The 25,474-nt window shown below is 39.9% G+C and overlaps 1 protein-coding gene across 3 annotated transcripts in view; it reads right to left on the bottom strand.

Moving 5' to 3' along the window:
- Positions 1–25,474, bottom strand: part of PIP5K1B (phosphatidylinositol-4-phosphate 5-kinase type 1 beta) — a 329,589-nt gene that overhangs the window by 272,862 nt on the left and 31,253 nt on the right. Inside the window, exon 2 of one of the 3 annotated variants that reach the window (XM_043891260.1) lies at positions 18,061–18,170. The exons of the other annotated variants lie outside the window; for them this stretch is intronic. The gene's annotated coding sequence lies outside the window, so the exon portion shown is untranslated. The remainder of the gene's footprint in view (positions 1–18,060; positions 18,171–25,474) is intronic. 3 annotated transcript variants of the gene reach the window in all.

Raw genomic sequence — 25,474 nt, 5'->3', positions numbered from 1 at the left:
AGGGAACATGTGAAAGAAAAATACACATATATGGCAAGAATCTTCAAACTCTAACACGGTCACAGTGGAGGAAAATTTTTTTTAATTTTATTTTTAATCAATTGGAGTACAAAAATGATTAGAATAAAAATTGCTCTTCTTAAAACGTACCTTGTTAGTTAGTAGTCTCTTAATTTTCAAATAACATCATAAAACAAAACTATAAGAATGAGCACACAGACTGCATAGCAGTCTATTTTTTCTATTATTATCTATTTTATTTATTTATTATTATTATTATCTATTTTTTATACAAATGTGTCAAGCTGACAAAATACAAGCGATTCACAAATTCTTTGCATGAAACTTCTAATCCAAGCTCTCCCTTTTTTTGGCCTTGGTAATGGATCAGCTATAAGTTTTCAGAACTAATACTATTAATAAACCACAGAGAGAGATATGCTGATCTATCAGACAAGGGTCTTGAAAAATGTTTGTGTAAAAATATCACATGGCCAAAGGGCCTACAAAAATCCCTAGAATTTGGCCTTAGGATATGTGGCACAGTGGCAAAAAATCCACCTGCCAAGCAAGAGATGCAAGAGACGTGGGTTCAATCCCTGGATCAGGAAGATCCCCTGGAGTAGGAAATAGCAACCCACTCCAGCATTTTGGCCTGGAAAGTTCCATGGATGGAGGAGCCTGGCAGGCTTCAGTCCAAGGGATCACAAAGAGTAGGACATGACTGAGCACAGCACAGTAAACCAATTCATCTGACTTCCTTTTTCATGCAATTCTATATGCACAACAGGGGTGAGTCTACACTGGAAATATCCCCATGTGACAGATGACTGATCAAAAAGTCACAGCAGTCTACACTGCACTTCAGAGGAGGCCAGCTTTCAGAGGCCACCTGGTTCCTCAAGAAAAGGGGTATTTTGTTCAGGAGACCCTAAGCTTCCCAGGGTCATGCAGAATAATCTCAGCTTTGTTTTCCAGCCTCTCTGAGGACACTTGGGTCAGTGATTGTTTGAGAACCCTGGTGGACTTTGCTGAGCTCATCCTAGGATTCATCCCCAGGACTCTGGCCTGTAAGACTGCACGGATCACCTTATTCTCCATTTCCACCACCCAACAGTCCAGCTTTCCTATTTAAAAGCGCTACCTCTAAGCAAAACACACGATTATAATATTCAGATAAAAGGACAGTATACAAATCTATATATGCAGTGTGATAGCAATTACACAAACACAGGAAAAAGAAATGCAAATACCAACAGTAGTATCTCTACTGGAAGGATAATATTCTTTATATAGTTTTCAATATTTTCTACATTTGGGGGCAGGGTGGGGGACCTGTATTACTCATACAGGCTGATTTTCCTTGGGGTTTTTTTTTTTTTTTTTTTTTTTGGTACAGGGGAGTGTTAACAAAATAACACTCATATTCCTAAGGTACTTGAATATATTTTGAGTTAGTATGCTCCTTTGACATTAGCACCTAATACATTTTGCAAACTGCTTGTAACATCATTAAGCACAGGTATAGTTGGGTGGCTCAGCGGTGAAGAATTCGCCTGCCAATGCAGAAGAGGCAAGTTTGATTCCTGTGTCAGAAAGATCCCCTGGAGAAGGAAATGGCAACCCACTCCAGTATTCCTGTCTGCAAAATCTCATGGACAGAGGAGCCTGGCGGGCTACAGTCCATAGGGTTGCAAGAGTCAGACACGACTTAATGACTAAACAACAAAAGTACTTATAAGTGTGTTTTCCATGTGCCACTCTGCTAATCCAAAAACCAGGATCAGTACTAAAAAAGTATTCCTTTAGGAAAGTACTCTCCAAAGTAAGACATAATAGGACTAAAACATTTCTTCTCTGAAGTATGAATGTACACTTCAATCATTCATTTACATTGTATATCTAAGTTCATGATAATATGGCATGAAAAATTAGGACACTACATTACATGAACTTTTGACCCACTTTTCTAACTTGAATATGATATATTTCAAATTATTTCTTGTAGCTTTTTAAAAGCTCAGCAGGGCAGAGAGGTATTTACCGTATTAATAAATTAAGCTAATACAAAAAGTACTTATTTGATTGATATGTCACCTTTTAGTCATAGTGTGTGCGTGCTAAGTGGCTTCAGTCATGTCCAACTCTTTGCAGTCCTACAGACTGTAGCCCACCAGGCTCCTCTGTCCATGGGATTCTCCAGGCATGAATACTGGAGTGGGTTGCCATGCCCTCTTCCAGGAGATCTTCCCAACCTAGGGATCAAACCCACATCTCTTACATCGCCTGCTCTGGCAGGCAGGTTCTTTACCATGAGGCTCCAGGCAAATATAGGTAGCATTTTCATAGAGTTTATTTTTTTTCATACAGTTTAATGTCTATACATCAAGAAGATCATACACAAATAATAAATTATAAAATTATCTTAATTGGAGAGGAAGACTGGCACTGCCAAAGTGCTCTGGGAACAGATCCACAGAGCACGCATGATGGTGAAAGGCTAGTGACTCTCCTTATTAAAGTCAGAAACCAGACAAGGAGGCCTCCTATTAGCTCTGTCATTTTAATATTTCTTTTACCAAAACAAATCATCTATTTTACCACCAAAGTGGTGAAAAATAATAGGTAATGGAAACTGAAAAATGTAACTAACATTATTTGGAAATGAAATGGTAGTTCACTGATATAACCCAGTAGAAATGCTTGAAAATAATTCAAGAGTCAATATACAAAATCCACAGCTTCCCTAATTTCCAGAAATAACCAGCAGGAAAATAAAACAGGGTAAAAGTCAATTCATAAAGGAAGAAAAAGATAGTAAACAAATAGTAATATATTTAAAGGGAGGTGTACAGAGCCAATATAAAGAAAGCCACATAACTTTGCTGTGGGGCACAAAAGAAGACCTGAATTAATGAAATGAGGTGTTATCCTGCTGAATGTGAAAGCTTAACTGTAAAGATTAGAATTTCCCTCCAAATAAATTTAGAAATGTAATACAGTTACAATTAATACTTCATTAGAAATGGTCTTTAAAACGTGACAAAAATAATCTAGAGTTCATTTAGAAGAATAGTCAAGAATATTCAGGGAAATTTGGAGAAATAGGGATGAGTAACTAGATGGTCACAAAGAGTCGGACACGACTGAGCAACTGAACTGAACTAGATGGAGCCTGCATTATCAGATATCAAATATTATCAAAATGTGTTGTAAGCTATAGGAATTGAAACCTGTTTTGATCTTAAAAGAATGTCCAAATATAGTCTAAAATTCATCAGACAATAAAATGACATTTCAAACTAATGCAAAAAGGATGGATTATTAAATCAGATTCATCAACCAGTTATTCACTTTTGGAAAAAATTAAGTTGGATCCCCATCTCTTACCATACACAAAAATAAATTTTGGATGCAATAAAATTTAAATATGAAAAAGGAAATCACAAAAGAAAATTAAGGTAATATTTTTATAATAATGGGGTGGGAAAGAACTGTCTAAGCCTAATACCTAGACCAAAATCACAGAAAAATATTAGATTTGATAGCATAAAAATGTTAATCTTTGAGAAAAATAAAACCACCAAACACAAAACTGAAAGGAAGGTGAATTAAAATATTTGCAGAATGTGGCAGAAAGTTAGACCACAAAGAAGTTTGAGCATCGAGGAATTGATGCTTTCAAATTGTGGGGCTGGAGAAGGCTCTTAAGAGTCCCTTGGACTATAAGGAGATCAAACCAGTCAACTGAAGCTGAAGCTCCAATACTTCAGCCCCCTGATGCGTAGAAACTCATTGGAAAAGACCCTGATGCTGGGAAAGATTGAAGGCAAAAGGAGAAGCGGGCAGGAGAGGATGAGATGGTGAGATAGCGTCACCGACTCAATGGACATGAACGTGAGCAAACTCTGGGAGACAGTGAAAGACAGAGGAGCCTGGTGTGCTGTAGTCCATGGAATCAGAAAGAGTCAGACATGACTTAAAGACTTAACAACAACAACAAGATAGCACAAAGGGAGTTAATAACCTTAACCAAGAGCGTTCTTGAGAACTGATTAAAAATTTTGCTTTTAAAAATAGGCAAGAGACATAAAATAATTTAAAAAAAACAATCATACAAAAAAATCCAACATATACAAAAGCAAATGTGTGCAAATTAAAACACAATACCACGTTTTCAACATTAACGTATCAAAGACTTTAAAAAAGTGATCACCTCCAATGTTTTCAAGGAAGGAGGGTGTTGGCCACTCCCACTGCTGGTGTGAATCTATAGATCTATAGATTCACACCTCTCTATCGTCTTCCAAGAGAGGAATTTGGCAATGCATATTTAAAAACCCTAACATTCTGCAATACTTACTGATCCAGTAATTTCATTTCCAGGAATATATCCCATGGAAATGACTGTGGATGTTTAAAGCAGACTTATATAATGACTAAAATACATTTCTGACACTAGTAATTTGTATACATTATGCTATATTCATTAGAAGATGCAATGATGAATAATATTATTAGAGACTATTTAGAGACAGAAAATATATTTCAAGGTAGCTTAACTTTTGTTGTTTGGTTCTTTTTTTCTGCCTTCATCCTAACTTTTTAAAAAGCATATTCTAAAGCAGAATACCTGCTATGATTATGTTTTTAACATCTGCAGTGACTGGAAGCAGAAAAGATTGAAGGTTACATATCAAAATTATTAAAATTGGTTATTCTAAATTGTGAGGTTACTAGAGGTTTTATCTTCTTTTACTGCCCATTTGCTCTTCCACATTGTCTCCTCCTGCTTGCTCTCCCAGGGCTATTTCACTTTAAAAAAAAAAAAAGTCTGTTTCCTCCTTTATTTTCACTAAAAGTCAAAATCAAACCAAACAAAAAAAACTACCTTGTTTGTTTTGGACACAGTTTGCCAGCCTCATTTGTAAGTCCCACGGACCTATGATCCTGCTTCTTACAAACACCCCTTTCCAACTTTCTAATCTCAGCCAACCACACTTCATCACACTCAAATTAACATACAATAGAAGCTTTGTCTGCACTCAGATAGGACCCTTTTCTACCCTTCCCACAGCAAAATCCATTCCTCCTATATTCTTTCTCAAGTACTATCATGAAAACGGTATGAAAAATGGTTAAGGATAGTATGAAGACTAATTATAAACAGAACCTGCAACGGTCCCTCATCTTTTGAATCAGCTCAAAGAAAACCCAACTAATCACAGAATTTGGATGTGAAATCAAATGAAGCTTCAAAAGCACACTGAGTCTGGTCCCTGATCCTTAGAGCAGGAAAAGCACTATTCTCCCCATTGGATAGGTGAGGTAAGAGAAACCCAGGGAAGACGAACTGGTGAAAACACACACTGGTGACTGGTAGCAAAAAGAAAGAATGAAAGCTAGGAGTTATGTTCATGGAAACAATTCTTTTACAGTATCAGGTCACATGAATCTTTTACAAAAGGAGAGAGGAAGAGGGGAAGGAAGGAGGGAAAGAGGGAAGAGAAAAGGGGGGAAAAAAGGAAACCAAACCATATTCCAATGTTTATGGCTGAATGAATTACCTACATATGATTTTTGTAAGTGTTAAGTTAAAATATAACATCCTGGGAGAAAAAGAGAGTCCTCATGCACTGTTTATGGGATTGCAAATTGTTGCAACCATTATGGAAAACAGTATGGAGGTTCCTCAAAAAATTAAAAACAGTTACCACATGATTCAGCAATTCCACTTCTGAGAATATAACTGAAGGAAATGAAAACACTGTGTTCACCAGCAAGCCCTGAGCATATATAAGCAAAAAAAACATAATTCAAAAAGATGCACGCACCCCAATATTTACTGCAGCACTATTCATAATAGTCAAGACATGGAAGCAACCCAAATGTCCATCAACAGAGGAATGGATAGAGAAGATGTGGTATAAAAAAGAATGAAATAGCGCCACTTGCAGCAACATGGATGGACCTAGAGATGATCATACTAAATGAAATCAGTCAGACAGAGAAAAACAAATACCATATGATATCATTTACATGTGGACTCTAAAAGAATGATACAAATGAACTTATTTACAAATCAGAAACAGACCTACAGGCTTTGAAGACAAACTTATGGTTATCAAAGGGGAAAGCTAGAGTGGAGGGATAAATTAGAAGTTTGGAGCTACATAGTAGTATATACATACTACTACATAGAAAGCAGACAACCAAGAAGAACCTACTGTATAGCACAGAGAACTCTACTCAATATTCTGTAATAACATATATGGGAAAAGAATCTGAGAAAGAATGGATATATGTACATATATAGAGCTAAATCACTTTGCTGAACACTTGAAACTAACACAATATTGTAAGTCAATAATACTCCAATATAAAATAAAAAGTTAAATTTTAAAAATTTAACCACAATGTTGAGGATATATCTGCACCCCTGTATTCATGGCAGCATTATTCACAGTAGCCAAAACATGAAAACAACCTGAGTCAACAGATGGACGAATGGATAAAGAACTTGTGATACACATCACACATACATACAACGGAGTATTATTCAACCATAAAAATGGAAGCAATCATGCCATTTGTGTCAGCATGAATGAGCTTTGAAGGATTTATGCCAAGTGAAAAGTCAGACAGAGAAAGACAAGTACTATAGATCTTACATATATGTGGAATCTAAAAGAAAAAAAACAAAGGAAAAAAAATGGTATTTGTGTTTACCAGAGGTAGGGGACAGGAGAAGGAGGAATTGGGTGAAGGTGGTCAAAAGGTACACACATCCAGTTATAAGATAAATAAGTATTGGACATAACGTACAGCATAATGATTATAGCTAACACTGCTGTGTTATATTTGAAATGTGTTTCAAACGTGTTATATTTGAAAACTGTTAAGAGTAGCTCTTAAGAGCTCTAGTCATAAGGAGAAAATTTTTCTTTTTCTATCTATATGGGATAATGGACCTAAACTTACCATGGTAACCATTTCACAATACATGTAAGTCAAAACATTACGCCGTTCATCTTCAATTTATACACTGCTGTATGTCAGTCAGATCTTAACAAAAGTGGCAGCAGGAATCTTCCTGGCCACCCCCTAGCTCCAGGAGGACTCTAGCCTCTCTGGGCCTAGGTTACACATCTTACAGCAAACTCAATCTGAAGATCTCTAATACTGTAACAGTTTAACTCCAGTAACTTTAAATGGTGACATTACAAGCTATGAGCAACACAGAAAACAATATATATTCAATTCAATGAATAGATACTGGGCACCTACTATGGGCAAGATATTAAATACCATGACAGATACTGTGGGGATACGGTTTGGCCTCTAAATAAGCAATATAGCACCATAAAATTTTACAGCTAGAAAGAACTGAATTTTACAAGTTAGCAAACGGGCACAATATTTCATTATATATATATATTTATGTATATATAAAATATAAATATATATATGTGAAAGTCGCTCAGTCGTGTCTAACTCTTTGTGACCCCATGGACTGTAACCTGCCAGGCTCCTCTGTCCATGGAATTCTCCAGGCAAGAATACTGAAGTGGGTAGCCATTCCCTTCTCCAGGGGATCTTCCCAACCCAGGGATTGAACTGAGGTCTCCTGCATTGCAGGCGGATTCTTCACTGTCTGAGGTGCCAGGGAAGCCCATATTATATATAAAAATATTTATATATATATGTCAGGCTATCATATTCTTTAATAACTTTTGAAGACTAGACAAGGAGATGGGCAATTTGGCAGTGAGCTTCATTTTTAAAAAACTTAGTGAGGTGAAATTCAGATAACATAAAAGTAACCATTTTCAAGTGAACAACTCAGTGGCACTTAGGACAGCCACAATATTGTGCAGCTACCACTTCTATACACCCCATTCCTGCCCCCAACCCTTCCCCAGTGCGCCCTTTGATTTCTGGAGGGACTTCTGACATCATTCAGCAAAAGTGGACAACTTACTCAACTCCAGAATCATTTAACCAATGCCCATCTAAGTCTCTATCAGTAGTGTCAAGCCATACAATTACTTAGAAAAGCCACTCAATAGAACCATCCTTCAGAACTAATTATCTTTGCAACAGCCGGCTGTTTATTATCTGAACCATTCACTGCGTCTATGCTCTCATTTCAGTCTCCCTTGGCGAGAGTCTGCAGAGCCCTTGCAGTGTGTTTGGGGCCTAGGTTCACAAGAGGCCAGTTCGCAGGCACTTTAGGTAGGACCCCCACTTTGCAGACAGAGTTTGAGAGAAATGTGTGAATGCAGTCACAGTTACTGTGACTATATTTACACATTACCTTAGAAATATTTATTGTACTAGCTGTAAAATTACAACTATAGGCAAACCTCAGAGATAGGACAGGTTTGGTCCCAGGACACCACAACAAAATGAATACTGCAATAAAGCCACAGGAACTTTTTGGCTTCCCAGTGCATATAACAGTTACATTTACATTATACTGTAGTCCATTAAGTGTGCAGTAGCATTATGTGTAAAAAAAAATACAATGTACATACCTTAATTTTCAAATATTTTATTGCTAAAAAATGCTAAGGCCTCCAGTCAGTTATAGTCTTTTTGCTAGAGGTGTGAAATATTGCAAGAATTACCAAAATGTGACACAAGACATAAAATGAGCAAATGCCACTGAAAAAATGACCTCTAGATTTGTTTGATACAGGACTGCCACCAACTTTCAGTTTGTTTAAAAAAAAAATGCAGTATCTTTGAATTACAATAAAGTGAAGTGCAATGAAACAGCTTGCCCCCAAACCATCCACTTTAGCTGTGAGAGGCTAGAATTTAAAAGACGTAAGGGAAGGACGTAAGAGAAGGAGAAAAAGAAGTGCTCTGATTGGCTAGGCACAGTCCTTCCCTGAGGCTGCACCGCCAATAATTATCCCTGAACCATTTCTATCAAAAATTCCCACGGCAATTGGGATAAACCAAAAGCCACATGGCTTAACTCTGAAAGACACTCCCAGGCAGTGCTGGGGAGAAGGAGCAGAGGCTCAGCTCCTCGGATATTCCAACTGTTCATTATCAGCAGAAATACATTAGCCAACAGTGATTTCAATCCACGTCAAAGACATTTTCATTTATCCCTGTGAAAATATTCAGAAATATTTCTGCCCTACACAAGATCGCATCTTTTCCCTGGGGGCCATCTCCAGCACTCCCAACCCCCTCACCCTAGACTGTTTTCCCACAGTTCTCATCACCATCTAATACACTACACAGTTGACTTACGGACTGTGCATATTATTTTTCTTCTGCGCTAGAATGCACGCTCACTGAGAATGGGGGATCTTTGTTTTATTTGTAAAACAAAGTAAATCTTTGTTTACTGCTGTGTCCCTGTGCTAAGAAACACAATGGCCTAAATCACAGTTGGAATGCATTCATTCCTATTGCTTACAAAAGTAGATGATGGTATTTATTCAAAACACTTTCTAACATTTCACCGAAACCCGCTAAATGCTGCTAAATATTTCGTACGTTTGCATGGAGACACTGACACATTCGTAGCTGTGAATTACACAGCTACGTCACTGAGAAGAAAGCTGTAATTATGGAATAATAGAAATATCACTGACAGATGGAAGGGGGTTTTTCCTGTTGCTACAGCTTATCCACGGAATTATATGAAGAGTTCTGTGAGTTAGTATGACTGACAGATGATCAGAGCATGCAAATCAAGCCTTGATTCCTCAACACTTAGGAACAAGGTTGAGAAGTAGTGCAATGGGAGGCGGGAGCAATGAAAGATGGATGTTTAATTTCAAACACTGATCTTTATAACAGAAGTTACTACATGTTTGGAAATGTTTTAAAATGCTCATTATTTCTGCAAAGGGAACTAGAGAAAATTTTATAATAAATCAGTATTGCAGAGCATGGGTTAATAGGTGTTTTAATTATTAAACATTTTACTAGGTATCAATGGCTCAGAAGGTAAAGAATGTACCTGCCAATGCAGGAGACATAAGAGACACGGGCTTGATCCCTGGGTCAGGAAGATCCCCTAGAGAAGGAAATGGCAACCCACTTCAGTATTCTTGCCTGGAAAACTCCATGGACAGAGGAGCCTGGTGGGCTACGGTCATGGGGTTGCAAAGGGCCAGACATGACTGAGCACAACCACCTACCTACCTGCTAGGTAGCAGGCACAGTTTTGAGGTCTTTGCATATGTCACATCAGTTGAGTAACCTCATAACCATCCTGTGATGTAGGTACCATTACTATTGGGTTGGCCAAAAAGTTCATTCGAGTATTTCATAACATCTTCCAGAAAAACACAAATGAATATTTTGGCCAACCCAATATTTTATAGATAATGAAACTGAGGCTCAGTGGGGTTGCCTAACCTGCTTGGGACTACAAAGTTACATAGTGATGGGAGCTGGGATCAAACCCAGGAGTCATAGTCCAGGTGAGTGGTTCCCAACCGGGAGTGGTTCTGTTTCCCAGGTACTATTTGTCAATGTCTGGAGGTGTTTTTTATTGTCACAACTGGAGGGAAGGTGCTGATGGCATCTAGTGGGTAGACATGCTACAAAACTTCCTACAATGCAGAGTACAGCCCCACAACAGAGAATTATCTGGCCCGAAATGTCAACAGTGCCAAGGCTGAGAAACCTTGCAGCTCCAACTCTTAGCCACTGTTCTCAAAGTTTTAGAAACACCACCACTGACACAAGGACTAAAGGAGGACAATTATGCAGAACATGCCAGTAATAGGCAGGTATAAGTTACCACATAAAAGAAGTATATTTGTTTGCTTAGAAGGTTGTAACAGATAACTTGCTGGCTTAAAATTACAGAAATTTATTGCTTCACAGTTCTGAAAATCCAAGTCCAAAACTAGTATACCTGTGCTGAAATCAAGGTGTTGGCAGGGCCAGACTCCCTCAGGAGGCGCTCTGGGAGAATCCATTCCTTGCTGCTCCCAGCTTCTGGTTGCAGCCAGCACTGGCACTCCTTGGCTGGTGGCCACATCATTTTAGTCTCTGCCTCCATCCTCACATTATAGTCTTCTGTTTCTCTATGTGGAGTCTCCCCTGCCTCTCTCTCTTATTAATTAGGCCATTTTGATGACATTCAGGGCCTAGAAAATCCAGCATAATCCAGATGATGAAAATCCTCATCTGAAGATCTTTAAGGATTTCCCTGGTGGTCCAGTGGTTAAGAATCCGCCTTGCAATGCAGAGGACACAGGGTTGATCCCTGTTCGGGGAACTAAGATCCCACATGCCACAGGGCAACTAAGCCTGAGTGCCACAGAGAGCCCAGAGAAAGACCCAGTGCAGCCAAAAAAAAAAACAAAAAACAAAACAGATCCTGAGTCACATCTGCAAAGACTCTTCTCTTTCGAATAAAGTAGCATTTATAGGTTGTAGGGATGAGTGCATGAGCAACTTTGGAGGGCCATCTTCCAGCTTACCACAAGTAGATACTATACTCACATTTTATCCATGATGGACTTTTAAATCATGTGCCCAAGGACAAAAGGCTATCAAGCAGTCGAGGTGGGATTTGAACCCAGCTCTGTTCATCTCTGGAACTCAATTTCTTATCTTTATGTCACTTAGGAAAGCTGAAGAAAAGATCTTAAACTAGCAAGTCTCAAAGCTCCAAGTAGCAAATAATGCAAAAAAGACTAAAATTCTACATATGCTCCAGGCACAACCAGTGAAAATCATGAAAGCACAAACTTCCATGATGTGAGGGTCTCAAAAGTATTTGCATTAACTCATTATTTTCTTTACATTATTTTTTTTTCTTTACATTATTTAGTGATCATTTCTTATCCCCTTTGGAGGTATCTTAGTGTACAAAGAACTACCCATAATCCTTTCATAGAACAGCCTACAATCTTTCCCCCCAAATCTTAAGTAACAAGCAATGATTAAAGTTTTAACTGCACATGTTCCTTCAGGATTTGGAATTATGGACTAAAATGCCAAGCTTCTGGTGAGAGGAAGTTATTGCCAATGGAGGGAACGATATGGTGGGTCTACATGTGGGTGGATGCTATAGTTTTTGTAACCCCAGAAATTTTGTCATATTAAAAATACTGGGTATATACCCTTTAAAAGGAATGAAGCACATATATATGCTACAACATGGATGAACCTTAAAAAGAGGCTAAGTGAAAGAAGCCAGACTCAAAAGGACACATACTGTATGATTCCATTTGTATGAAAACATCCAGAATAGTTAAATTCATAGAAAGAGAAAGCAGATTACTGGTTGTCTAGGGTGCAGGGAGTGGAGAATGGGGAGTGACTGCTTAGTGATATGAGGTTTTATTGTAAAGTGATGAAAATGTTTTACAATTAAACAGAGAGTGGTTGCCTCTGTTTTTCACTTTAATATGGTTAATTTTCTGTTATGTGAATTTCACTTCAGTATGAACAAAGAATAATCAGAGACCTCTATGCTAAGCAAACTGGAGTAGACAACTCACTTCTTTATGATATAGCATTAAATCATATTCTGGTTCAATTCCTAGCCAAAAAAAGCTATGATCTATTTTTTTTTATGACCCTGGACAGAAGCTGTCTTCTACTACTCTACCTTTTAGACTTTGATAAGAAGTCTTCCAGAACTAGAGGTCATAAAATTTTTTAATTCACCTTTTTTTTTTTTTAACTACTAGTGTAAAAATAATTATGCCAAAATTCACAGTAAAGTAATACCTAGAATAACAACTTTACCTCCCACTCTCCTAAAATAAGTTGCCTACTTGGATTTTCCTATAAAAAAAAGACAAATGAGATAATAAAATGAAAATGCTCTAACTCGGAAGCATCTTTCACATGCAAGGCATTATTGTTAGTGTACATAATGATACTCATAAAAAAGATAGCATCAAGTAAAATACTGCCATGATGCAGTGTGTGCTTTAAAAAAACACAACATGGCAGTAATAACTAACCAAAGAAACTGGTGGTCTATTACTGTTCAGTCAACAGACAGTAATTAAGCAGCAAATGTCAAGAGCTGCAGTTCTGATGTGATAATAACCAGCTAGGACAGACCAGAAGAATGTGCTCGTAGGAGATAAGCCTTCCTCCTCCCGAAGTGAGCACCTCAAGGTTGTTGCCTCAGGGAGTCTGGATTGCCCCAGGGGCCCTGTGCGATGGAAGACTTGTCAAAGGAAGAACGTAAAGCTCTCAGACTGTGGCCCGGGTCAGGGCCGTCTATTGAGAAGAACGTAAAGCTCTCAGACTGTGGCCCGGGTCAGGGCCGTCTATTGAGAAGAACGTAAAGCTCTCAGACTGTGGCCCGGGTCAGGGCCGTCTATTGAACACCAGGGAAAGGATGAAAGCTAAGGCGATCACCAAGCTAGTTCAAGCCCACCACCATCCTTCAGAATCCAGTCGCTACTGTTCCCTGGGGAGGCAGGCCCAGGAGGCTCCATCTGTGTGGGCTGAGGTTGGGCAGGAGACAGACCATCTTTAGGGGTGCCACATTCATAGCACTGACTCTTAGATTCTCTTGCTCTGCACCCTGTAGGGTAGACTCTGCATGGGGAACTAGTGCTTCCATTCCAAATGGCAGCTGGGCTCCCGACAGCTCTGTGACTGAGAAGTGGTGAGCCAGGCCATAGCAGGGACGACAGGGACAAGCCCAGGAGAGAGCTGGCAGGGCTGATCTCTGGCCATGCCGGCCAGTAACCCCTTCCATGACCTCGCAGCAACACCTCCTCCTTCGTGTGGCTATCTGTAAAATGGGGAGGTAGCCCCACTCAGCCCCGCCTGCCTCAAGGCTCCTGTTGGAAAAGAGAATAAAAGTGGGAGTGAAGGGGACAACAGTGAAAAGCAGACCAAAAGCAAAGCCATCAGCACTTCGTAAACTCCACCGTGCATACCATGCCACCAAGTCCTTGGATGTTAAGAGTGCACACAAAAGAAGAGAAACTTTGGGAAATGATTTAGTTGGCTTCATTATTTGTGCCTTCACTCATTTATTCAACAAATATTTAGTGAACACCAACTGAAGCTCCAATACTTCAGCCACCTGATGCAAGGAGCTGACACATTGGAAAAGAACTTGATGCTAGGATAGATTGAAGGCAGGAGGAGAAGGGGTCAACAGAGGATGAGATGGCTGAATGGCATCACCGACTCAATGGACATGAGTTCGAGCAAGCTCCGAGAGTTGGTGATGGACAGAGAAGCGTGGCATATTGCAGTCATGGGGTCGCAAAGAGTCTGACATGACTGAGGGACTAACTGAACTGAACTAAATAAATGGAGTTGTTGGGGGGCTTCCCTGGTGGCTCAAACGGTAAAGAATCTGCCTGAAATATGGAAGACCTGGGTTTGATCCCTGGGTCAGGAAGATCCCCTGGAAAAGGGAATGGCAACCCACTCCAGTATTCTTGCCTGGAGAATTCCATAGAGAGAGGATCCTGCTGGGCTACAGTCCAAAAGGTCACAGAGTCAGACACAACTTAGCACACACAGACATATATAGATAGAGAAGCCTGGTGGGAGAAGGGAACTTCTTTGAATACCCACGTCAGTATAACAGCCTAGAGAATTCCATGGACTACATAGTCCATGGGGTCACAGAGTCGGACACGACTGAGCAACTTTTACTTCACTCCCATCAAATTTTCCCATGAAGGAAAACAATCCTTACCTGTTTTATTTAAGTAAGTGAAAGTGTTAGCTGCTTGATCCACATAAATAAATGGCTTAGAAAATCCCGTTGTTTATGCCAAATAGCTACAAAAAAAAGAAAAAAAAAAAAAAGAGTGTGGTAGGGGGAGAGGGAAAGGGAGAAAAAAGAGAGAGAGAATGGTTGGGGGGGGGGTGGTTGGTGAGGGGTAGGTAAGAAAGACAGAACCAGGTAGAACTGACCACCTCTGCACTGAGAATCTGTTATGAACACTTTGATTAACGAGAATGTAAAGACACAAGCTGAGAGGAACACTGAACACTGAACTATGTATCTGAAGAATTTGTTGTATGCTATCATCTACTTGTCCATGTACTATTATTTCTCTTCAATAAAATTTTTGAGGAAAAAGAGAGAGAGGAAGAGACTACAGCAAAATGAGGAGTATGGTAAGCAGGGCCTTCCAAAAGAGTGTTAACAGGATGTCAACATGGACATGGCAGCCACTAAGATAGACTAGATACTACATTCCAAAATGAAGTGCCAGCCCTGGATGCAATCCTTCAAAGGGCAGTGGCCCCAAACCATTGTCACCAATCTTGAGCTCCTCACCCACAGCAAGGGCACAAATGGGTCCGGCTGTTGGCAGCTAAATTAAGGAGGGAACAGTTAAAGCAAGCAGGCTGTGGTTCTTTGGAACAGGCAGGAGTCTGGGCTCTCCCCTTGCTAGTCTAGTGAGGGGCCTCGCAGGACTAGCAGGAGAGCAGAAGACTCCTGCAACATGGGAGACATAGTGACCTCGTTGGTGACTTCTGCCTAAGAAAAAGGACAAGAAGTAGGCTGGCGGGATGCTGATGGACAAGCCAGAGGAAGTAACAGCTGCACTGGGATGAGCCTGCGGTTCTCAAGTTTGCGGGAGCCAAGATGTGTGAGTCTTCCCCAAGGACCAGATGTGGATACACCCTGAGAACATGTCTGGCACCATCTTCTCAGCTTCCGCCCAACAAGCGCCATCTCCTGCACAGCAGAGGAGCCCAGCAGATGGAATCCACACGGACCAGGGAGACTATGAAAGGACAGGTGGTCACATCAAGGATACTGGAGGTGAGAGGTTCCCAGAGATAGAGGGGATATTTCTAAAGAATATCTTTATTTCTGAAGAACCTACAAAGGGTCCTCCCAGAGAAAAAATCAATTCTAAACACTCACGACACAAAAGACAGCTCTCCTGTGATGCTGCCTGCCAGTCAAAATTTTCCTGCACCCCTTCCTGTCCTGCCCATTCTTCTCCCAAAGCCAGAAGCAAGAGCTACTGAGTAATCAAGGGGAACGTATCTAACCCCAGCCCCTTCTCCCTCTAACAGGCCCTTGCTGAAAGTAGGAGAGTGGGTGTAAGTAGAAATAAAGTTGGAAGTTGGGAGCTTTGACTGTGACATGATACTAGACATTTTCAGTATTTGGCACATTACACTGAAACTTTTTATTATGTAAGAGCAATCAGAATAGTCATGGGATATGTTTTCATCCAGAAACAGGGGAGATGCTTTCTGCTGAATACATTTTAATGGGAGAGTAGGAGACTAGATAAAGTCGGTTTTTGATAGTACCCCATGAAACCTACTTGTTGCAGGCACATTACACACGAAACCACTTTGTGGCAGCACATCTCACTGCAAATTTATACTTTCCACAAAAGAAGTCCACTGTGGCCCAACTCGGACATGAAGATTGCTATGGGTTCTGGGTTCCCCTTTGAACACCCTACGTCCTTGGTGGGCCCATAAAGAGTCTGCAGAAGCTACAGAAACAAAGGCTACTAATCTGCTGCCCATCTCCTTACACCCTTCTCCTCTTCCAAACACACAGGTGGGTCAGGAAGGGATGTCTGATACCAGGAGCCACCACCATGCTCAGTGCTAATCCACATAAAATAGGCTCTGACTGAGTTCCCAACTTGGAGCCTCACCAGTCTTCTCCTGAGACATCACTCTAATAGGATTCCTTCCACTGAGACCGAGTTGTGAAGCCAGAGCCTCAACTCACACCCAGCAGTAAACCAAGGGTATCAGTCCCAAGATGGCAGCCTATCTAACTCCCTCCCATTCATTCTCCCTGTGTCTTGGGTCACGAGAAGGATATCACAGAATGCAGAGCAGTAAAACATGAAACAGAGCTCATCTTCAATAAACTGGCACTTTGGTCAAGCAAATGTGCAAAGTCAACTGTTTCAGCATCATTATCTGTTGTGTAAGTTTTAGCAAATCGACACACACAGGCTGAGTCTTTATGTTATTGGAAATACTGCTACCAAATACATGCTATACAATATATATATATGCCCTACATCAATAAGAGCTCCTTTAAAATCAAGACAATTTTAAAAGGTGTTTCTGGGTCTGCATCCACCAAGTTTCAAGCTCCATGGAGACAGAGACTATGTCTCATTTGCTTTTGTGTCCCTTAGGGTCTAGCATAGAATATGGTACATAGAGAGTTCAATAAAGTCCTAAGGCTGATAAGTGAATGAACAAACAAATGAATATCCTGGCTTCCATTTCAAGATAGATGTATGTTAACAGTGTAATTGAATAAATATGTTTTTAAAAAAGGGACAGACTGGCTATCCATCATTTTTGACTACTCCATTCTCTCTACTAATTTTAGTGTGTGTATTTGAATCTTATAATTGAATAGTTTAGTGTTACTCTGTATAAAAGATATTTCTGAGACTTCTCCAGTGGTCCAATGGCTAAGACTCTGTGCTCCCAATGCAAGGGACCTGGGGTTCAATCCCTGCTCACGGTACTAGATTCCACAGGCTACAACTAAGAGTTCATATGCTGCAACTAAAGATTTGCATGCCACATCTAAGACTTGGTGCAGTCAAATAAACAAGTATTTTTTAAAAAATGTTTTAAGGCTACTCTTTCAACAGGCCCCCGAGACCAGATCAACTGGCCATTCACCCTCACTAGGCAACAGCAAAGATCCGTCATGGTATACGACTCCATCTAAGGTAATCCAAAGGGTCTCTCAAAGGGAATAATACTGCTTTAAAATATACATTGAAAAGAACTGACTTTCATCTTTTTTGTGGAAGGATCTCGGGGACGAAGCAGAAAAAGGAAAGGTTCGCTAGCAGATGGTGGGGAGGCATCAGGCACCGAAGAAGAAAAGTCACAAGCTTCGGAGTTGGACAGGTCTACAGTCAGTCACACCTTGGCTCTGCTGGGCCTCAGCTTCTCCATCTGTACAATGGAAACCATAAGGCCCACTTCAAGAACCACTGTGTGGAGAACAAAGGAACGTATACGGAGGCTCTGATTATAGTATCTGGCATACAATACGGGCTCAAACAAAAGTTCTACTACCATTATCTACACATAAACTAAAGTACATACACCTACCTGCATTTTTAAAGATGATTTTATGTATGAGTGTCCACAACTCTTAAAGGATCTGAGATCCAAGACTCAGCTGTTTGGAACTTGGAATTCATTCTCCCATAGGAACAATGCTATAAATCACAGAATTTCAGAATTAGAAGGGGCCTCAAAGCTTGTCTAGTGACGTAATAAAACTTCCCACTAAATGGGAGTTTCTCCTAACATAGTCTCCCTGGGGTTTAAGTTTCAGGTAAATCCATCAAAACTTAAATGATGTATAATATAGCTGAAATACTACATGTAAGCACACGAAAAATAGCAGAATACGATTTTCAAGTGTTGAGCAGTAGTTTATCTTCACATGTTCTTCTAACCGTAGCTAAGATTATCTTCCTACTTGGAAATTCATCCATGTAGAAAGCAGGGAGACAGCTTCTTATTTCTTATAACCCACTCTGCCCCTCTCAACACCCAACAACTACCATGGAAAACTTACAGTTAACATGAGACAGGAACTTATCTGCAGCATGAACAAAATGCAGCAGACCCACAGAGACAGACAGACAATTGGGGGAGGAGAGGGGGGTGTCAAAGGGAATGAGATGTGGGTGTGGAGCAGGGCACAGGAAAGAAGACCTTGGTTACCAAGTTCACCTCCTTTATCATTTTGCCCAGCAACAGCCCTATTTCACCTGGTGCGCACAAATTAAAACTATTTGTGGAGGTCATCTGAGACCCTGATGGGTCACCATGCATATGCAGTATTTCAGGGGTTATCTGTCAACCTCAGTCTGACCCCTGGCTATGCCCACTCTGACTTCATGCAGTAGGCAGCAAAAAAGCACAGAGTGCTCTGGGATATTCCACGCTGTTTGTCTTTGGATTGGCAGAGAATGGCTGTTTATACTTACAGGATGTTCACAAGCTAAGTGTACTTATCTTGGCGAGTGTCTATAATGTTGCCTCCAATAGGGAAAATTCAGCAGAAACTGCAGAAATGACCAAGGGAATCTGGTTTTGCATAAAAGCTCTAAGCACTACTCAGACAACATGGGACAACAATTATGATACAATGCTAAATGAAACAAAAGTTGTTTTATGAAAATGTATATATGGCATGATTTCAATTTTGAAGTACATGCACATGCTATCTTTTAATACATTCTTACATATCTATGAAGGAAAAAGACTCCAAAACATGAATAATTATTTTGCCTGTGTTATGGAAATACAGAGTGTGTTTATGTATGCACACATGTATACATAAACAGTCGTACACATGAAGTGTACGACTTCATTTATTTATAATTTTCTATAAAGTCTGGTTAAATGAATAACTATCAAAAGAGGTAAAATGGAATTTAGAAACTCTAATCAGAGATTTTAAAGCTAAAAGGATCCGTAGAAATTACCCAATCCAATACTTCCTCCAACTCTTCTTAATTATATAGGAAGAAGACCTCTGGCCCCACAGGTGACTTATGTGCCTAAAGTCCTCCAACTAATGGAGAACTAGCCAAACTGTGGCTTGAACTCAGATCCTATGACATTTATGGCCTGTGCCACTCCCGTGAGATCATGGTGTGTCCTAGAGTCAGGGACTAATGAAGTTCAGAAGGAAATACTCCATAAAGAAGGAGCAAGTCTGACTGTACACACCTACACTTCTCACTAAATAAATATTTGCCAAGAGTCATATCATAATTTTATGACCTGCAAACAATTCGATTGCTACAGGAGCTCTGGTGACTTCATAGGGGCTACTGCACCAGAGTCCTGGTTTCAACATTTTTACTCCTGTGTTGCAGAGAAGTTTACCTTCAGAGACTTTCAAGATGAAAATACATCGAAAGGCACCTCTGTCCTTAGGTTACCCATCTAGGTGTCCTAGGTGACGATGGAGAAGCAATGGCTTATATGTGGTCTTCCACTGTTGCTTAACGTCACATACAACTGCCACTTAACTTCCATTCCACCATATCACACTGTATGAGAACTACTTAACATTTAATGCACCTCCCAAACACGTAGAAAAAACAGATCAAAAAGCCTCTTTAGTAGCTCTCACTTTAAGTACTTCCTATTTATAAACATGAAGCCTTGTTAGGTGCAAAGTGCCATCTAAATCTGACAAAAAGCACAGTTTCAACCTCTTTCATTTCTACAGGGAGAAAATTCAGACATTTGATATAAACACAGGTAGAGAGCAGCCCTGGGCCTCATAGAAACGGTTTCCTATTTTGTCCTGCTTATCTTGAGCTGGTTGGGCTGGGGAAGCTTTTGGGGCAAGGGGTGGGGAGGTGGCCCCCAAGGACACGGTAGCAGAGTTCTGACCACAGCTGGCAAGTCAAAGAACTGTTTTTTCAGATAAGCAGAGAGACTCTAACCCTGGTCACAGGTACAGTGGCTAGCTCGTTTCCTGTCCAGTGTGCTAACCAGAAACATAATAGGGAACTCAAGATATACTTATGGTGGGTAAAGAGTATGCAGGAATCTGAACAATACACCAGTTGTCTGGGTTAAGCAGTAATTAATCTAGACTTAGAACCTGAAGTTAGCTGTGTACATCATATGAAAGAAGGCAAAGCCTAGAGGACGCACAGGCACAACAGAGCAGGAAGCACCTAAGATGGGCCACAAAAATGTGAAAATGCTTACACTGTAAGACTTTACAGTAGAAGAATCCAAGGAGAAATATAGGTAAGAGCTGGCTGAAACGTACTGCAACCTGAGATATTTCAGGTTGCAAAATATTCCTCCCACCAAAATTATTTCAGTTCTGAGGGAAGCCCTAGAAAGAGACTAAAATTCATATGTTTAACTATGGGTGCCAAATGTACAGGACAGAGTGTAATGGGCTAAAGTGACCTCTTCTCTTTATTTTGTTAAAAAAAAAAAAAAACACACATCTAAAATGGAACAAGGATATTACCAAAGTACCGCTTAATCAGACTCCCAATTCTGAGAATTTCAATGAACCTATCTACAAAACAGAAACAGACTCGTGGATATAGACTTGTGGTTGCCAGGAGGGAGGGGGCTTGAGGAGGGGTGGAGTAGGAGTCTGGGGTTGGCAGATGTAAGATATTACACATAGAATGGATAAACAACAAGGTCCTACTGCATAACACAGGGAACTATACTCAATATTTTATGATAAACCATAATGGAAAAGAATACAAAAATGTATATATATATACACATAAATACATGGCTGAATCACTTTGTTGTATAGCAAAAATTGAACATTGTAATTCAACTAAACTTCAATAAAAAAATAAGTCAACCCTGAGAATCTAAGTCAAGAAGACAAATGGAGCAAAAGGTTAGGTTGTATGAAGATGCATAATACACTGTATTCTATAAGAGCAGATTCAAAAACACTAGATCCTATTTGATGACTAATGATGGGGAAAATCAGATGAGTAAATTAAGACACATGAAATCGTCTCAACCACTTTAAAAATGATGACATGAAGATACAAATGAGAAACAATATGAAGTTTAAAATTCAAAATTAAACATTCATTATGGCTACAACTAAATCAAAATACTATAGAGGTGTCAGGCAGAGGAAGGTCAAGGAACAGGACAAGATGGTTCAGGGTAGACTAGACGGGGGACAGAGGTGTTGTAGGCAAGTACCCCTTGGGTAAAGCCATGGAAAACTTTTTGGAGTGGTGAAGCAGAGGCTCGAATCTCATCCAGAAATCCCAATGGATGGGGCTTGAGCCCTAAACAAACAGAAAAACACATTGGTCTTCCTAAGATTAAAGGGGGCCCAAGTACAGTGCTTCATTACCCTTGGATGTGAGGGTTAAGAAAAGGATGGGCTGATATCCTTGTGGATGTGTCTGGTGGTAAATGTAATGTCCGATGCTGTAAAGAACAGTATTACATAGGAACCTGTAATGTTAGGTCCATGAATCAAGGTAAATGGGAAGTGGTCAAAAAGGAGATGGCAAGAGTAAACATTGACAACTAAGGAATCAATGAACTAAAATGGACAGGAAAGGGCGAATCTAATGCAAATGACCATTGTATCTACCTGCGGGCAAGAACCCCATAGAAGAAATGGAATGGCTCTCATAGTCAACAAGAGTCAGAAATGCAGAACTCTGGTGCAATCTCAAAAATGACAGAATGACCTCACATCATTTCAAAGGCAAACCATTCAACATCACAGTAATCATCCAAGTCTATGCCCCAACCACTGATGCCAAAGAAGCTGAAGTTGATCAGTTCTATGAAGACCTACAAGACCTTCTAGAACTAAGAGCAAAAAAAAAAAAAAAAGTCCTTTTCATCATAGGGGACTGGGATGCAAAAAGAATTCAAGAGATCCCAGAATAACAGGCAAGTTTGGCCTTGGAGTACAAAATGAAGCAGGGCACAGGCTAACAGTTTTGTCAAGAGAACACACCGGTCATAGCAAACACCCTTTTCCAACAACCCAAGAGATGACTTTACACATGGATATCACCAGATGGTCAATATTGAAGTCAGACCGATTATGTTCTTTGCAGCCAAGGATGGGAAGTTCCATACAGCCAGTAAAAATAAGACCTGGAGCTGACTGTGGCTCAGATCAGGAGCTCCTTATTGCAAAATTCAGGCTTAAACTGAAGAAAGTGGGGAAAACCACTAGGCAATTCAGGTGTGATCTAAATCAAATCTCTTATGATTACACAGTGGAGGTAATGAATAAATTCAAGTGATTAAATCTGACAGAGTGCCTGAGGAACTATAGATGGAAGTTTACAACATTGTACAGGAGGCAGAGGCTAAAACCACCCCAAAGAAAAAAGAAATGCCATGAAGGCAAGGTTGTCTGAGGAGGCTTTACAAATAGCTGAGCAAAGAAGAGAAGACTAAGGCAATGGAGAAAGGGAAAGATATACCCAACTGAATGCAGAATTCCAGAGAATAGCAAGGAAAGACAAAAAGGCCTTCTTAAATGAACAATGCTAAGAAACAGAGGAAAACAATAGAATGGGTAAGACTAGCGATCTCTTCAAGAAAATTAGAGATACTAAGGGAACATCTCATGCAAGGATGGGCATGATAAAGGACAGATAATGGTAAGGACCTAACAGAAGCAGAAGACATTAAGAGGAGGTGGCAAGTATACACAGAAGAATTATACATAAAAGGACTTAATGCCCCAGATAACCATGATAGCGTGATCACTCACTGAGAAACAAACATCCTGGACTGTGAAGTCAAGTGGGCCTTAGAAAGCATAACTATGAATAAAGCTAGTGGACATGAAGGAATCCCAGCTGAGCTATTTAAAATCCTCAAAGATGATGCTGTTACAGTGCTCCACTCAGTATGTCAGCAAATTTGGAAAACTCAGAAGTGACCACAGAACTGGGAAAGGTTTTCATTCCAATTCCAAAGAAGGGTAATGTCAGAGAATGTTCAAACTACCATACAATTGCAATTATTTCCCATGCGACAGTTAGAACCAGACATGAAACAACTGACTGGTTCAAAATTTGGAAAGGAGTATGATAAGGCTGTATATTGTCACAGTGCTTATTTAACTGTTATGCAGAGTACATCATGCGAAATGCCAGGCTGGATGATTCACAAATTGGAATCAAGATTGCCAGGAGAAATAACAACAACCTCAGATATGGAGACGATACCACTCTTATAGCAGAAAGTGAGGAGGAACTACAGAGCCTCTTGCTGAGGATGAAAGAGGAGGGTGAAAAAGATAGCTTGAAACTCAACATTCAAAAAACAAAGATTGTGGCACCTGGTCTCATCACTTCTTGGCAAATAGAAGGGGGAAAAGTGGAAGCAGTGACAGATTTTATTTTTCTTGGGCTCCAAAATCATTGTGGATGATGACTACACCATGAAATTAAAGGAAAGCTATGACAAACCTAGACAGTGTATTAAAAAGCAGAGATATCACTTTGTGAACAAAGATCCATAGAGTCAAAGCTATGGTTTTTCTTGTAGGCAGGTAAGGATGTGAGAGTTGGACCATAAAGAAGGCTGAGTGCCAAAGAATTTATGCTTTGAACTGTGGTGCTAGAGAAGATTCTTGGAGTCCCTTGGACAGCAAGGAGATCAAAACAGTCAGTCTTAAAGGAAATCAACCCTGAATATTCATTGGAAGGGCTGTTGCTGAAGTTCCAATACTTTGGCCACCTGATGTGAAGAGCCAACTCAGTGGAAAAGACCCTGATGCTGAAGGAAAAGAAGCGGGCAACAGAGGATGACATGGTTAGGCAGCATCACTGACTCAATGGACATGAATCTGAGCAAACCCCGAGAGAGAGTGGAGGACAGGGAAGCCTGGCGTGCTACAATACATGAGGTCCCAGAGTTGGGCACAACTTAGTGACTCAACAACATCAACAGAACCTTGAAGGGAGGAGATCTGAAAGAACTTACAGATTAAAAGAAAATCGAGCCTCTTTCAGAGATGGCCTTAAAGGACCTATTTAATCCAAAAAAATCTGGAAGCTTCCATTTAGTCTAGAAATTTAGCCAAATTTACCAAGGAACATGAGGATGAACTTGAAATAGTCTGACAGAACCTGAGAGTGGGAATAGGACAAAGCAATTAGCTGGACTCCACCCTTTGCCGTCCCCAAATTTTGGATAAGAAATGTGATGCCAACTGTTCACCCAAGATGACAACTAGTACACAGCAATACCAGAGTTAGCATCCAGATCTTTTCCTCTTATTCCACCAATTTTTATATTATACCTTGCTCAAATATCAACCATGGACCCACCATTCTCCCGTCATACATGAATTAAACTCAAAATAATTATTTTCACCAGACAAGTACTACTGCTTTCATTTTCATTTGGAGGAAGTCTACGAAAGCCCCAAAAAAGGAGAATGAACTGCAATTTCGATTTTAAAAACCTCAGTTTTTAAAATTCTCATCATTTCTATTAAATCTATCTAGTTGGTTTTGTGGTATTTTCATCATTGGTGAACATGTATTTCACAGTGTGAATCTTTATTCTATGAAGCTAACTAATCACACAAACCATGACTTTTTAAGATTTCTATCCAAGTCCTAAGGTGCTTTCTTAAGTTGGGGTCAAAGAAAAATCTGAAGTTCTGACACTAGAAACTTCTTTCCAGGCTGACGCACAGTCATTAATTATGCTATGGCTTATGAAAAGAATCAGTTGTGAATGTAATTATTCCATCATCCCCAACTTTTCTCTACTAGGTACATAAGGAGACCTGTGGGAGATTTTTGTCAAATGCTTAATGTCTTTGGCATTTTATTCCTCTACTAATCTAAAACTCTCACTTTAAAAAAACGTGATGAATTGGTCGCTACACATTAGTAACATTATACTGGTTCCCAGGGATCAATGCAGTGCCTTCTACAGGCTCATAATCATTTGTAAGATGATAATATAGAATTTTTGCAAGAGAGCATTTCTA

Source organism: Cervus elaphus, chromosome 29, assembly GCF_910594005.1.
Source record: "Cervus elaphus chromosome 29, mCerEla1.1, whole genome shotgun sequence".
Taxonomy (NCBI): domain Eukaryota; kingdom Metazoa; phylum Chordata; class Mammalia; order Artiodactyla; family Cervidae; genus Cervus; species Cervus elaphus.
This window is presented reverse-complemented; position numbering and strand designations above follow the sequence as displayed.